We start from the raw sequence: 13,213 nt of genomic DNA on the forward strand, positions 1-13,213 counted from the left end.
CTGAGCAGTCCACATGATCTAGCAATTTTGTTTCTAGTGATTATTTACTGTTTGGTTTCTTTTTAATTTTTTTTGCCTGTTGCTGTTTTGCTTGTTAGGAAACTGTTATTTTTTTACTTATATCTACTTGTATTTGGGGGGGTTTCCTTATTGGTGGAAAGGGATTGGTTAAAAATAAAAGGTGAGAACTCACTTTGGAGTGTTCCCCTTAAATTGTCTTTAAAACAAGACAAGAGGCTACAGTTTAAGTAGGATTGGAACATATGAGTGTCTTGTGAAAAACAAACTCTGGGAACTGCAACAGAATTTAAGAATGCTTTCTTTGTTTTTCAGACCTGTCCTGGGCACATAGACAGAATCTATGGATAATAGCTTATAATGACTAAAAAAATAGCCTAGCCCTTTTAGATGTATAAAAAAGTTACCATGTAACAACACTGTTGCCCTAAAGACCTTCAATGTTTTATTATGAAAGTCCTTTTGAAAACTATAATTTTTCAACACAAGGAAAAAATATTAATTGTAAACACTACTCCTTCCCCTAGCTGCATGATTTCTGATTATCAGACTCTCTATATAGTTTTGGATATATTTTTGCAGAATTTACCATTTAGAGATCCCCATTAACCACCAAAGAATGAAGTGTCGCCTACATTAACTGTGCATGTCATTCAGACACAACTCTTTCATATAAATCCACACCTAGCTAGCTGTTCAATCTTCTGCTGATGATCTTTAAACCATGTAAGTAAAAATATTAGAGCTTCAGACCACTTTCAATTATAATAAACTACTTCATGATCTCCCGTTACCAAATTTACTGATTTCAGTAGTACAGAAAATATACAGTTACACTTCTTCCAAAAATTAAGCTACAGAACACCTTGGAAAAATAAACTAGGTGATAATGACCTCAGTAAAAGTTAATCATAGAAACCTTATTAAAGACTTTATTCTTACATCCTTACTCTTTAAGTAGTCCCAACAGATTACTGCAAACTATAGTTGTATTAATGCGAATAATGGTACAATACTTAGAGATAAAGAGAACATATTGCAAGGGGTTTTAATAATTGCAGAGGCATTCTTTAAAGAATAAAAAGCATTTGCTGCTTTAGAAAAATTTCTGCACATCACTTAGTAACCCAAGTATGTAAATAGCTTTTTTAAATGGGAAGAGTCCAAGAACTAAGTTACCATGGTGTGAATAGCTACCACATATCAGCTGTTCCACATTTTTTTTGCATGTGTAACTTAGTTGTGTACAAATAAAAAGCTTTATAAATTAATCTATTAGCCCTCTTTAATTTCACTAAATTCTAGTGGAATCAATATTTAATAAGATTAAAGATATTTAAATGCTGTCCTGAACAGTAACTTCATCTTTGTTATAGCATACTAACAAATCAAGTCAAATCTATTTAGCATTCATTCTACTTTTCTAGTAACCACTATATTTTTTAAAATAGACTAAGTGAAAAGAGCAGAACACTTAATTTTCCCATTCACTCCCTATATTTAGTCTAATGCAGCTTTACTGTTAAAAGTTGATTATTATCCTGCTCTAATGCTTTTTAGTTTCTATTTGAGAAATAGTCTCTTGCACAATATAACAAAATTATATGTACAGGTCTTTATCCTAATATATTCCAATTTAGTGGTGAAAAATCCATTTACCTGAATGAGAATCGATTTGAGCTTGTGTCTTGGGGTGATTTTATGATGATACTCTATTCCTGATTGTCTGTTTTATGCCCAGAAATGGGTCCTGTAGCTTTAAGCTGGGTCCGGGGGAGGGGCAGGAGCCAGAGGAACTCTGGCATGGGCTTGATTCAAGCCCTCACTCCGGTATGCTCGGTTTGCCGGACAGATCGGAGGCAACATTGTTGCTTAGCTAGCTTGCTTTTCGTTAGCTTAGACAAGCAGCTTTTTCCCTGGACTGCAGTAGCAATTCTTCGGTGGCTTCTGTTGCTTCTTCTGGAAACGATTCAACTTGGTTTTTAGCCTGAAATCAGACAATCCCCGGAGAGATGGTTGGCAACATGCAGGGAGCTGTCAGAGCGACTCCGCCCGGCCCCAGACCTCGGGAGAAGCCAAGACAGCGAAAGAAAGGACTCTAAAATCCCCCAGCTTCGTCTGCAACAATGAAGAGACCAACATCGGAGTTTCACCAGGTTTCCCATCTGTTTTTCTCTTCCCCAAGCTGCTGTGTGGACTCTCCTTTTTCCCCTGAGACAAAGCTATCCGCCATTTTGTTTTTCCCTAGCACGTGGCTGGTGGAGTTTCTTTCCCTTCTCCTGGCATTTTGGGTTTGTTTGTTCTGCTCTGTGTGTGTGTGGAGGGTAAAGTTCTGATGGTTCAACAGCAAACAGTTATTCATTTTCTCCTGTGCCGTGTGGGCACCTTGTTTGTCAAATAGGTTTTATTTCACTTTCATCTACTAAAAATTCATTTCATATCGGCAGGAAAAGATTGCTAAAACCCTTTTCTTTAAAGGAAATGTTCATTCCAGAGCATTTTCTCCCAAAACTTGTCTCTAAACTGAAACAGCCTTGTGTGGTTAAGCCAACTATATGTGACTTATCTGTCACTTCTCAGATTGGTTCCTGTGGTGGGTTGACCTTGGCTGGCCACCAAGTGCCCACCAAGCACCCACCAAGCTGTTTTCTCACTCCCCCTCCTCAACTCTACAGGGGGAGAAAATATGGTAGTGTATTGGGTCTGGCTGAGCTGGAGTTATTTTTCCAGCAGCATCCCTCACAATGCTGTGCTTTGCATTGGTAGCTGGAAAGGTGTCGATAACACACCACTCTTTTGGCTGCTGCTCAGCAGCACTGGCACAGCATCAGCACTGTCTCTTTAATACTCCCCCCTCCCTCATCAAGGATCTTTGAGTGGGCAAGATTCTGGGAGGGGACACAACCAGGCCAGCTGACCCAAATTAACCAAAGGGATATTCCATACCATGTGACATCAGCTCGGATATAAAAGCTAAGGGAAGGAGCGGGAACGGGGAGCATTCGTTATTTACAGTGCTTGCCTTCTGGAGCAGCTGCTACACATGCTGAAGCCCTGCTTCCTGGGAAGTGGCTGAACATTGCTCACCAATGGGATGTAGAGATTAACTTTTCCCCTTTGCTTATGCACACGCAAACTTTTGCTTTTCTTTTGTTGCTTTAGTAAACTGCCCTATCTCAACCTACTAGTTGTTTTCTATCTTATTCTCTCTCTCCTGTCCCGCTGGGAAGGGGAGTGATAGAGTGGCTTAGTAGGCACCTGGAACCCAGCCAAGGTCAACTCTACAGATAGAAAAGCTCATGGGTTGAAATAAGGACAGGGAGGTTACATTCATCATGCAATCTTAACAAGCTTACATCAACAAAAACAATTCCCCACACCAAAGTCAAATAACATCATTAAAACTTCGACAAAGGTGGATAATTACCACACGCTCCACCCCCTCATTCCTTTACTACAATTGCAAGAACAAAAATTCCCATAGTTGTTCCACTGTATAGCAATGTTCAGTTCATGTTTTGCCCATTACCTCTCCCAATTACTACTCTTATCTCTAATTCCTTGATAGCCACACTTTGGCCACTACAAATGCCTGTGGTTGGTTGGCCTTAGCTAGTCATCATGGGCCCATGAAGCCCCTCTATCACTCCCCTCCATCAACAGAACAGGGGGAGAAAATATAACAAAAAGCTAATGGGTTAAGGATAGGGAGATCACATACCAGTTACTGTCATGGGCAAAACAGACTGGAATTGGGAAAATAATTTATTGTCAATTAATTTTAACAGTAGGATAGTGAGAAATAAGAACAAAACTAAAACCACTTTACTCCCACTTCTCCCTTCTTCCCAGGCTCAACTTCACTCCTCCCTCTTCTACATGCCCTCCCTAAGCAGCCATGGGGAATGGCAGTTGCAGTTTGTTACCAGATGATAAATTGCCTACACCTGGTGGGCTAACACAATTCTTGTTCTACCAAAACCACTGGCCTATGGAACTTCACAGTGACCATTGTGTAAGGAGAACTGGAAATTCACCAGCTTCAGTGTCCTGCCAACTCAGCCAAGTCGACTGGAATATTGGGGTCCCCGACCACCAGGGACCACCAGAGAGATCCCCAGGACAGAAAAACACATGCATAAAGGGGAGGGGAAATATGTTAATGATTTTGGGGAAATTATTATCATATGTATGTTTAGTCTGGGACAATCAATGAATATGTATGTAGAATACAGTATATAAACAGAAACTTCCCTGTAATCAGCATGCATGGCTTTGGGAGGAGCTATCCCCCCCTGAATCTGGCCGAATAAAGAATGCCTGCTTCTTAATGCTACATTGGTGTTAAGGAGTTTTTTTATTTTACCAAATTTTTGGTAACAAGTTCATAACACTTCCTCTCTTCTACTCCTTCCTCACACTGTTTCCCTGCTCCAGCATGGAGTCCTTCTCACAGGATACACTCCTTCATGACCTGCTCCAGCATGGGTCTGTTTCCTTCAAGAACAGACTGCTCCTGCATGGGTCCCTCTCCAGGGGCTGCAGTTCCTGTCAGGAACCTGCTCAAGCATGGGCTCTCCATGGGCTGCAGCTTCCTTCAGGACATGTACACCTGCTGTTGTGTGGGGTCCTCCCTGAGCTGTAGGGGAACAGGCTATTTCACCATGGTCTTCACCACAGACTGCAGGGCAATCTGCCCTTGCATTTGGATCACTTCCTCCTCCTCCTCCTTCTTCACTGACCTTGGTGTCTGCAGAGTTGTTTCTCTCACATAATCTCACTCCTCTCTCCCAGCTGCTGTTGCACAGCATTTTTTACCCTTTCTTAAATGTGTTATCACAGAGTCACTACCAGCTTTACTGATTGTCTCAGCTTTGTCCAGCAGCTTGGAGTTGGCTGAAACTGGCTCTGCCGAAAACGGGGTCAGCTTCTGATGAACTCTCACAGAAGCCACCCCTGCACCCGCCCTGCCCTGTAAACTTAATACAGGGAAAGAGATGTTATTAAAGAATAATGTCTTGGCCTTTGCTAGGAAAGATTGCTAACATAAAAAAATGCATCTATTCATATTTACCATTATGAATTTTACTGGCAATCTTAGTTAGAAACCAATGCACAATGCATCTACACTATGATTTGTTTACTTGAAATTATCATCTTTATAATTAAATTCAGGATATATTTATTAATTTTATTTAAAGCCATAAGAGAAAAATTCTCAGATTTTCTTGGTCCATGAAGTTAGAAAATCAGACAAGAAAGTTCATGGTTTAGATTCTCATGTCTCGTGAATTCAGCTAGCTAATTTCCTAGGTCCAAATCTAATCTCACCTCAGTTTTCACCCATTTTGCTTTGTCTTCTTCATATCAATAAACAACTATTTTTCCTATTTTTAAAAAATAATACATGACCTATAGCAATGTTCTTTTGTGCAAAGTAGTAATCAATCACTAGGGCCAAGTTATTCTTCTTTGTACATAAAATACTATTTAGAGATGTCTAGCAAACATAAGCATTTTGCTACCTAAGCTGTGCTTAGCAGCTCTGAAAATCATAGAATCATAGAATTGTTTAGGTTGGAAAAGACCTTTAGGTTAATCGAGTCAAACTGTAAATGAATGCTTGGCTTTCTAAGTCTGTAGGCATGGAAAAACTCCTACTGGAAATCACTATCCAGAGTATCCTTCTGAACCTAAGTTAGGTTCAGGAGCACACTTTTGAAGTGAACTTCCTGATTGCCCCTGCTTACAATTCATATCCTATTCATTAGCATCTAATAGTCCCCAAGCGAGGAACTGGATTCCTTTAGAATTAAATTAAGGAGGCAAATGGAAACTAAGTAAATCCTGACAGATATATGCCAAGACCACACTTAAATACATTCTAGCCACAAACAGACCTTTAGTCCCTGAGATCAGACTAGACATGGTCTGAAGAAAAACAAACAAAATAAAACCCCAGGAACATGGACATCAGGATCTCAATATGTACTTTTTTCCCTACAGACCCACTATCTCCTGTATACATTACTTGCTAATGTAGACATAGCCTTTGTCTCCATTCCCCCACCTACAATCACTGGGATAATGATTACCTACTTGCCTGCTCACCAATGTGACAGGCTGATTAGCTAGTGGATGTACAATGCACTGAACATGTAAAAAGTGCTAAATAACTATTCTCTTTTATTACAAATACTACTGAGCTGTTACCATCAAAAAAGAAAACAGTAAAAGCAATAATTAATTTGTAATATCCTTATTGCTCTACTGTTAAATTTTGTTCCAGTTGATTTAACTCTGATTGTAGCATATTTATTTCATAAAAAGGTGATAAAATTCTGACACATACACATAAAGCACATTTTTTAATTCTATTTAGGATACTGTTTTCTAAAGTAGAAGTTTGTCCTTTATATAGTAAAAGCTTTTTAAAAGCCTGAGAAGAATATTTCATACTTACCAACCAGGATTTAAAAAAAAATTAAAAATTAACTGAACCCTTTTCAATGCCATTGCTACAAAACCAGGAGCAACAAATGCCAGCTAGTATATTGTTAACTTATTCTATTTATTAATTCTTGCTTAATTTGACCAAAGATTGCTTAAGGAATGTGTGTATATTAATTAACAAATCAGCCTTTAAATTTCTTCCTGATGATTTTGGTGACATTAGCCTTGAGACTAAAGTCTGTGGGACTAAACAACACTGATAAGAAGGTATATCTTGGACAGACCACATCACTGGGATGCATTCAAAGAGAAGAAATATTTTTAAAGGCCTGTGACCAAAAAAGGATAATTTGAGGAGTGGGATGTTCCCCAAATGATCACCAGCAATCCTCAAGAGACCTCTACTCTAATGTAAATGAGTTTCAAGAAATTATTTAAATATGTAAAAGAATTTGTGGCCACATTTAGCATATATGTATGAGTTTCAGGAAATGTAATGAATATTGTGTTGGTTTGAAAACAAACCAGTGGGAGATCACAAGTCAAGATTGAAATTAAAAATAAGTGAAATAATACAAGGAAAAAGCACTGACAAAGTCAGATACAACCTAACACCCTGTTAGGGTGGTAGTAGCAGTCCAACTGAAGTAGTCCAGTTGAAGCAGTGATCCTGTGAAGGTCTAGTCTCCAGCTGAAGATCCAGTAGTAGCTCTGGTCCTCTGGGAACCCAGTAGACAGGGCTAACTCAGGCAGTTCCAAGGCTAGGTTATATCCAGGTGGGAACACCTGGCTCCTCCCTCCTGGGCAGAGCATCCCACAATGGGATGAGATAAGTCCATGAGTCACACGGTGGGTCCCTGATAGCCCATTGTCTGTCATCCGGGGTGGGCCATTAGCAGGTGATAACAGCTAATGGCCCACAGCTGGTGGTAATAGAATACTTAACTACATCTATATTGCAACCTAGGACAAATATGTATTAGCTACATAGATATAAACTAGTCTGTTAGCTAGCTGTGGTACGTGTGATAGGAGGAGATATCCCCCGCATGCCTGGCGCCAAAATAAAGAAATGCCACTTTCTAATACTGAAATTAGAGCGTTAAAGAGTTTTATTCCTGATTTTCAGTGAGTTTCTGGTGATCCAGATGGGACAACTCTGTTGATGTTTCATGGATTCCAGGATGCTGAGGACTCCAGTAAGCACCAAAGATTTTATTCAGGGAGATCCTCTCAGTCCCTGGATTATGCTGAGTTCCAGGCAAGTTCCCCTAGGATTTATTAAGGCATTACTGGAGGGGGTATAACAAGACTGCTGGAAAGTCTCACTGGATTAAGGTAAAGGGAATTTGGAAACCAGATTTTGGGCTTGCTTGCACATTACTATGGGGATACCCAGAGTGCTAGCCCTATGGAAGGTTAAAAATAAGAAATGGAAAAAAGGTAAAAAGGAAGGTACTTTGAGGGTTAGAGTCCCACTGCCTACATACTGAAACCAGTGCCAGCTATTTTGTAGGTGAGCTTACACAGCTGCCCTGTATTTCAAGCTCTGTGGTGTGCATGTTGCACACCCCTCGGGTTAAAAAGGTGGGAGTGGGTGTTGCATATCCCTCTCAAAGGGAAATTTAATTGTCTTTTATTATATTCTGTGATGGGTTCTGGTCTATCATCAAAAGGGGGGTTTTGGAGAATTACCCCCCCCCCCCCGTATTTTCAAACATTGTAGAGAGATGGGAGGTACGATGGGAGGCTATCTCCCCAGGAAACAGTTAATTGAATATTGTAATAATTGGTGGCTTTTGTACTCTTTGGATGATGGTGAAAAACAGCCAAAGACTGGAACTTTAAGTTACAATACAGTGTTACAATTGATGGAATGAGCTGTCATATGTAGATTTGTTTTTCATACTCCATAATCATCCGGAATGGAAAAAAAAAAAAGGTGTAATGTTACCAAGTGATCCTATGATTTTGGCTTTAGAGAAAGATCAAGGAAAAAAACCCCAAAACCTAAGTGATGCTGCTCGGCTTGTAGTATTGGGAAGTGTAAACATTATGGTTGCACAGAGGAAGAGGAGGTTGTGATTTACTGGTAGCCCCTGAGAGAGGGGATAGAATGGATGCAGAAGGAGGACATGGGGGACATTTGGAGTGATGGCGTTTGTCTTCCCAAGTAACTTACGTGTGATGGGGCCCCGCTCACCTGGAGATGGCTGAACACTTGCCTACCCATGGGAAGCAGTGAATTAATTTCTTGTACCCTTCCAATTCTTTCCATGATCCTGCTGATGGAAAAGCGAACCAGCTGCTGCTGCTGGTTGGGGTTAAACCACGCCTTTTGGCAAGATTAGGATCTGTTAGTGCTGTTTAGCTGATAACGAGCAGGCTCCCACACTTGCCATGGGTCTCACTTCCCTGACTGTATATTAGTGTCTAGGGCTTGTTAGTGGCCACTTTTTGCTTTCGCTGCTTGCTGTACTGCTGATCACCTCACTGTATTGTGCCTGGGAACGTTTTGAAAACAATGCCCATGGGCTGGCAGGTAACCAGGGCAGTGGTACTGTTTCTGTGCTGCTGCACTAGACAGGCTGGAACTCTGGAGCTATTTTGTAAGTCTCCCTGAGGCAAGCAGTCGTAACTTACGAGCCAGTGCTAGTTAAAGCTACCATTATCAGTGATGGACCTCAGGTCCTGGAAAGAGTGAGCAGGGAAGACCCAAAGTTGTGAAGGTATTTGAAATCATTGTCCGAACCCAGGACCCTGACTGGAATGATATGCTGGTAGTTAAAAAGAAGGGACACAGGAAGTGGAAATGTATGTGGGAAAAGGGACAAGTAGGAGCTGCTGGACCCTGGATTCTACCCAGGGCTCCTGATCAGGAAGTAAGATGTGTGATGAGGACTGTGAAAAATATATTAATATAGTGTTGGCTTTTCGTAGATATTCATTGTGTGTATGGTTTTAGTCCTTTTTTTTACAGAAGTAGTCTTGTCATAAAGATAGAGGCATATAACCAATGCTTTAATTTCTGTTATAAACTAGATTTTGATATTGTAGTAAAAAACTAACAAAAGTAGTTTAAAAGACTTTTCTTTACTAACCACACTACCTACGTGACTGAATAACACCCATAAAGAAGACCTGCCACTGATACCTGACTATCAGCTTATAACCAGATGCAAGGACTAAAGACCCGAGCCCAAACTGGGAGGCGATAACCGAGACTGGAAGAAACCACAGCCGAAAAAGCGCATGCTCTAAAAAGGCGGAACCAAGGAGGAGCCATGCAAAATAGTTCTTGGAACATGCAAAATAGTTTTGAGAAAAGTTTGAATATGCATGAATGCTTATGAATAGGCATGAAGCTGACGCAATACAAAGAGTATTTAAGGCGACTCCCTCAATGGCAGGTGTGCTTCTTGGCTCAGGGCCAAGCACCCAGCGCTGTTTCTTTGCTTTATTGTTTGGTGTCCCCTATTGTCTTTTATTAAACCTTTTAAATTTTAACAGGAGAGTGAAGCGTGTTTTTCACAGGACCAAAGGTGTCATCTCCAGCTGAACGCTGGTTATATAAACAGTGGGGAGTAAGAAAATGGATTACTTAGTAGATACTGGAGTGGTGTATTTGGTTTTAAATACATGTAAAAGAAAATTTAGTCAGGAGACTGTAGATGATGTTGGTGTCACAGGGAAGGCTGAAAGCAGACCATTTTTCCAACCTCTAAAGTTTAAACTGGGAAAAAGATAGTTAACCCGCCAGTTTTTATATATGCCAGAATGTCCTATACCCCTGTTAGGGAGAGATATTTTAAGCAAATTAGGTAATGTTGGAGGGTAGGATTTGTTCCTTTTGTTTTCTTTCTCTTTGGGAATTTTTGTCCCATCTGTTGCTAAGACACCTTAACTGTCGGTACTTAAGAGAGACAAAAGAATTTACCAGGCTCAGGGGAAGGGGGCACCTGGCTGCACTCCTCCTATCCCAGGGTTTCTCTGGGGGGAGGAGAAATATCACGAGGAACTGGGCTAAGAAAAAAAGTTGGGGGCAGCCCCTAGCTCTCTTGCTTCCAGGGCACAGGAGTGTGTCGCTGTTGAGCAGCTAGCAGAGTAATGAAAGCACCAGTTCTCAGTGGCAAGAAGGAATGACCTTTATTGTTTGGATTTCATCACATATATAGAGTTCTCAAAAGTCACCCAGATTGGTCAGTCAGAAGCCTTCCCCCAGGCCTGATTGGCCAGGCCTGCACTGTCCAAGTTCTGGGACACTGTTCCAACAACATCCAAACTTTATCTTTATTTATAAAACACAAGAAAATTTCTCATGGGAAAAACCTGTGCTAGCCACAGGAGTGGAAACAGTGGAGTTGCTGTCTTCCCTTCGCTGCAACCACGGAGGCCCGGCTCTGCACTGCCTTCTCTTCCTTGCTGGGTGAGCTTTCGTTTGGGAAAAAAGCACGGGATTCTGACCCTCTTCCCCCTCCTGAAGCGCGCGTCTCCCCGGCTGCGTTAGCAGCTGCTGAGGAGGGGCCTGGTTATCGCTGTCCCGCGCCCCTGCCTGCTGGAACGCACTGTGACTTCTGCCACAACTGCGGAGTTTCTGCCACCTCTCGCTTGCTAGCCCGGCCAGCCCTGCCATTCCAGTTTGCTGCTTTTGAACTCCCTGCATCCCGTCCTGCTGTCCAGCCCATCCGCCATTATCCACGTGAGGCAGGGAGTCGACCTCGCGCCACATCTCCCTCTGCAGCTGCGCGGGAGTCATCGCACCTGCCCTGCCCGACTGGGAGCTCAACAGTGCCCCTGCTGGCTGTGACCGTAACTGCACCAAAGGGGAAAGTGCCTGGCGGCCCAGAGAAAGCTGCCACCGGGTTTTCTGGGTTTTGTTGCTACTGTTGTTGCTTGTTTTCCTCGTTATAGATACTAGTAAAAAACTGTTATTCCTTTTCCCATATCTTTGCCTGAAAGCCCTTGATTTCAAAGTTATAATAATTCAGAGGGAAGGGGGCTCATATTCACTATTCTAAGGGAGGTTCTCACCTTCCTTAACAGACACCTGTCTTTCAAACTAAGACAGATGCTCAGATTACATTTAAAGATGTGTAAATAGAAGTGCAGATTCCTGAGAGTAAAGCTCTGGAAGCCCAGGTTTTCATGTTACAACAACATGAGAAGGAAGAAGAAGAAATTCCAGAGGAGGTCGAAAATGCTGTGACTCCATTGGTATGGGACACAGGAGTTCCAGGGAAATCAAAAGCAGCTGAACCAGTAAGAATCCAATTGAAACCTGATGCCAAACCAGTAAGGCTGAAACAATATCCTTTGAAATTAAAAGCTAGAAAAGGGTTACAGAAGTTGATTGATAACTTCAAGTTACACGGACTATTAAAAGAATGTGAATCTGAATATAATACACCTATTTTATTGGTCAAAAAACTCCACTCAGGTGAATACAGGTTAGTACAAGATCTCAGAGCTATTAATAAAATAGTGGTAGATCTACATCCAATAGTAGCGAATCCATACACATTAGACTACTATTAAGGAAGGTGATGAATGGTTCACAGTTTTAGATCTTAAAGATGCTTTCTTCTGCATACTTCTAGAAGCTGAAAGTAAGCCTTTGTTTGCTTTCAAATGGGAAACTCCATCAACTGGCCATAAGTCTGTGGCAGGACGTTCTCCCCCTTCTCTCTCTCTCTCTGCTCGGTCGCAAGAGATGGATGGCTCAGTTAGGTTATCAGCCTGGCCGGGGTTATCTGTTGGTGCCCAAAAGTCTAAAACTGCTCCCCGTAATTCATACTTTGGAATGAAGAGAGTGTGGGAAAATAAACAGCAATAATTTTTTGTGACCACATAAGGCACACTTTTATCCTATAAAAACTCACCGGTTTTCACAAAAGGTAGAAGCTTTTCTACATGGATACTGGAGCGTAAGGGAAAGCCTCTCCCCAGAGTCTGGACGCAACTCTGTGGTAACTTCTTGCAAGATTGAGAGCGGATTCTAATGTATCCCAGCACCAAAATTGGATTTTGGTAAGATCATTGGTTTCCTAAATTGTATTATTCTGGCTAGCTTATAGGTACCTTTCTTAATTGCATTTCAGCTATTTTTATAGTTCAACCAAGCATTTACCCCATAATTGCATTTTAGGTATTATAGTTTTGCAATTATGTTTTTATTGTGTGTGTATGTATGTCAATCTGTTCTATGTTTGTATGTTATTTTCTGTGTCTAATAAATGGTATTTTACATCATATTAGACTAATCGGCCAAATATCAAAGAACCTCGCAAACGAGACCGAGTCTTGGGGTGCTAGCTACCCTGATAGAAATTACTGCTTGTTGCCAGAAGCCTGGCAAACAGCAGAAACTCATAAGGCTCCTGTCTCCCATGCAAGACAAAGGCCCAGCTACTTTGTTGACCTGCATTGAAATTACCATAACTTTACTCAACTTTCTGGGACAGGCTGGTTACAGGGTATCCAAGAAGGCTTAAATTGCTCAAAAACATGTGACTTATTCAGGATTCACCATCTCATGAGGACAGTGAAGCCTTGGAACTGAAAGAAAAGAGGCAATTTCTCAAACCTCAGAGCCAAGGTCAGTGCATGAGCTGAGAACATTTCTCAGGATGGCTGGGTGGTGTCGATTATGGATTCCTAACTACAGACTGTTAGTGAGGCCTTTGTATGAGACTTTAAAGGATTCCAAGGAAATATTACAATGGACTACTGAGTGCCAAACTGC

General features: G+C 41.3%; 1 protein-coding gene and 2 long non-coding RNA genes across 3 annotated transcripts in view; 2 read left to right on the top strand and 1 right to left on the bottom strand.

Moving 5' to 3' along the window:
- LOC146425660 (guanine nucleotide-binding protein G(q) subunit alpha) overlaps positions 1–13,213 on the bottom strand; it is a 213,589-nt gene that overhangs the window by 165,501 nt on the left and 34,875 nt on the right. The gene's annotated exons all lie outside the window — the stretch shown is intronic.
- On the top strand, positions 1,804–4,354 carry LOC146425662 (uncharacterized). Its single transcript, XR_014846483.1, has 2 exons — positions 1,804–2,174; positions 3,871–4,354. It is a non-coding gene; the product is annotated as an uncharacterized LOC146425662 (long non-coding RNA).
- On the top strand, positions 10,811–11,412 carry LOC146425663 (uncharacterized). Its single transcript, XR_014846485.1, has 2 exons — positions 10,811–10,897; positions 11,087–11,412. It is a non-coding gene; the product is annotated as an uncharacterized LOC146425663 (long non-coding RNA).

The sequence above is a fragment of the Lichenostomus cassidix genome, chromosome W (assembly GCF_008360975.1).
Source record: "Lichenostomus cassidix isolate B80296 chromosome W, HeHo_3.0, whole genome shotgun sequence".
Lineage (NCBI taxonomy): Eukaryota > Metazoa > Chordata > Aves > Passeriformes > Meliphagidae > Lichenostomus > Lichenostomus cassidix.